The sequence below is a fragment of the Aquarana catesbeiana genome, linkage group LG01 (genome assembly GCF_042186555.1).
Source record: "Aquarana catesbeiana isolate 2022-GZ linkage group LG01, ASM4218655v1, whole genome shotgun sequence".
Lineage (NCBI taxonomy): Eukaryota > Metazoa > Chordata > Amphibia > Anura > Ranidae > Aquarana > Aquarana catesbeiana.
The window spans coordinates 141,848,761-141,851,423 of NC_133324.1; positions in this window are offsets into that span (position 1 = coordinate 141,848,761).

Genomic DNA, 2,663 nt, shown 5'->3' on the forward strand with positions numbered 1-2,663 from the left:
TACAGTTTGATGGATTACTGGCAGTGGGGCTAAACACCCAGTGTGCTTGGGGCCTAAAGTAGCACTAAACTTTAAAATTGTTAGCAGTTGCAGTTTTATGACAGATGTAAACTTTTTTCTTTTTCTGCTAACATTTTAAAAACAACACTGTCAATGGTCACTCAATGGGCAAAGAAAAAAAAAAGGAGAATATGGCAGGGGCAACAGAGTGACAAAGAGGAAATATGGAGCCTGCTATGCTTGCATGTTATGGCAATCGCTTCAGGGACAAGATGTGAATTCTGTTTTAAAAGTTAGTTTTAGGGTTGGAAGGTAAACAGGCCTTACTTTAGGGGTTAAATGTGAATGGTTTACAATTAGTGCTTAATGATTAGGTATTAAAGTGGTTGGAAGCCCATACAAATATCTACAATCAAATGGCTGGTGCCATAACTGATCACATGTGCAGCATCATGGCAACTGCAGATCAAACAGAAGTTAAGATTGCAGCTTCCTTGTCTGTAAAGAATAGAAGGGTTTAGTTTTGCTTTAACCCAATAGGCTGTCCAGAAACATTGGCAGTTAGAGGGTTGGGACAACCATTTAACACTGAGGGGCATGCTTACACTGATCAACTTTTATTAATTTATATAAAAACTTTATTTTAAAAGTTTAAAAAAGTCTTACTATAACTGCTTCAAAAGTGTTGGCTGGAGTTCAGCTTTAATTTGATAGTCCATCTAAGTTTTCTAGTACATCCAACAGTACCTCTCCACAGGTCGACAATGCTGCTGTCCAAGAATGTTTCTTTTGCCACTCTAAAACTGGAAGTCTGTTACTAGCTGGATCACCAGGTGACAATTTAAGAATAACTAAAAGCAAAACTTTAGTAGAGAGTTTTTATTGCTGTCTGTGACCTCATTATCGAAATTCACCCTATTTGTCCTGTTTACCATTAAAATTGAAAGTTAAAAAAATCCCTCATTTTGGGTTGTCCCCACAACTGTAGAAGTGGGGAAATCTTCCAATGGGGATGCTAGTTCAAGTGACCCTGGTGACAACCAGGGATTCCCCCACTTCCTGTTTTGACTATGGAACAGGAAGTGAAGAAAAATCTCCCCAATGGAACACAGATGGCAATAAACCTGACCTTATAACCTCCCATACTCAATCCAAAATATTAAAAAAAGGTTTTCCTTTAGTACTTCCCGACCGCCCACCATGGATTTATGTCGCTACTTCGACGTTAAATACCATTGTTATGGCAGCAGAGAGCTGCCATAACCCCAGTATTTTCTTCAACGGCGGGTGGTCTGCTTTAGGATAAAAGTGGTCTCGGGGGGGATTCGCTACAAGATCACTTTTATCGGCGGTGGGAGAGGTGCCCACCCCCATCCTGCCGCGTCCCAGTTGTCTCTGCTGCTTGTTTTCCCCTTAGACCCCTTTCACACTGGAGGCATTTTTCAGGCGCCTTAGCGCTAAAAATAGCGCCTGTAAAGCGCCTGAAAAAAGCCTCAGCTGCAATCCCAGTGTGAAAGCGCCCCTGCCCATTGAAATTAATGGGCAGTGCCGCCGAACCAGCGGGCGGTTTTGCAAATTTAACCCTTTTTCGGCTGCTAGCGGGGGATAAAAGTGCTCCGCTAGCTTCCGAAAATCGATGCAAAAACGTCTGTAAAGCGCCGCTAAAAATAGTGGCGCTTTTCCACCGACGCCCGGGCACTGGCAGCGTGAAAGTGCCCTTAGCGGCAGGAAGTCAAGTGAGGGAATGATGGCCCCCACTCGACTCTATGCCATTGAATGACAGGAGCGACGTCAAACATCACTCCCGCCCAACGGCCTCAAGGAGACAATTTTTTTAATTAAGAAAATACTTTATTCTTTATTTTTTATTGCTTTTAAGTGTAATTGTGAGATCTGAGGCCTTTTTGAGTCCAGCTCTCACATTAAAGAGGTCCTGTTATGCTTTTTTTTTATTACAAGGGATGTTTACATTCCTTGTAATAGGAATAAAATTGATAAAAAAAAAAAACATTTTTAAAGGGACAGTGTAAAAATAAAAATAAAAAAGTCAAATTAATAAAAAAAAATTTAAGTGCCCCGTCCCTCCGTGCCAGCATATGTAAATGGTGTTCAAACCACACATGAATAATTCTAGCAAACGACCTCCTCTGTAACTCAAAACTGGAAACCTGTAGACATTTTTAAACGTCGCCTATGGAGATTTTTAAGTGTCAAATTTTTTCGCCATTCCACGAGCGGGCGCAATTATTAAGCGTGACATGTTGGGTATCAATTTTCTAATTGCGCTAGCTTTACTGTTTTCCTATTTTTTAATCTAAAAAAGTGTATTTTTTCCAAAAAAATTGCGTTTGCAAGGCCGCTGCGCAAATATGGTGTGACATAAAGTATTGCAACGATCGCCATTTTATACTCTAGGGTGTCTGGAAAAAAAAAATAGAATATATATAGATATATATCTATATATAGATATATAGTTAATGTGTGGGGGTTCTAAGTAAGTTTTCTAGCTAAAAAAGAAATGATTTTGTAAACACCAGGTGTAAAAAATAGGCTTGGTCCTTAAGCTGTTAAGAAATCTACTGCAACCACCACATTGATAAGCTCCAATATATTACATTTTTGTTTATGCTTTACGTTTCATAATTACTAGAGTTCTGTTCCGC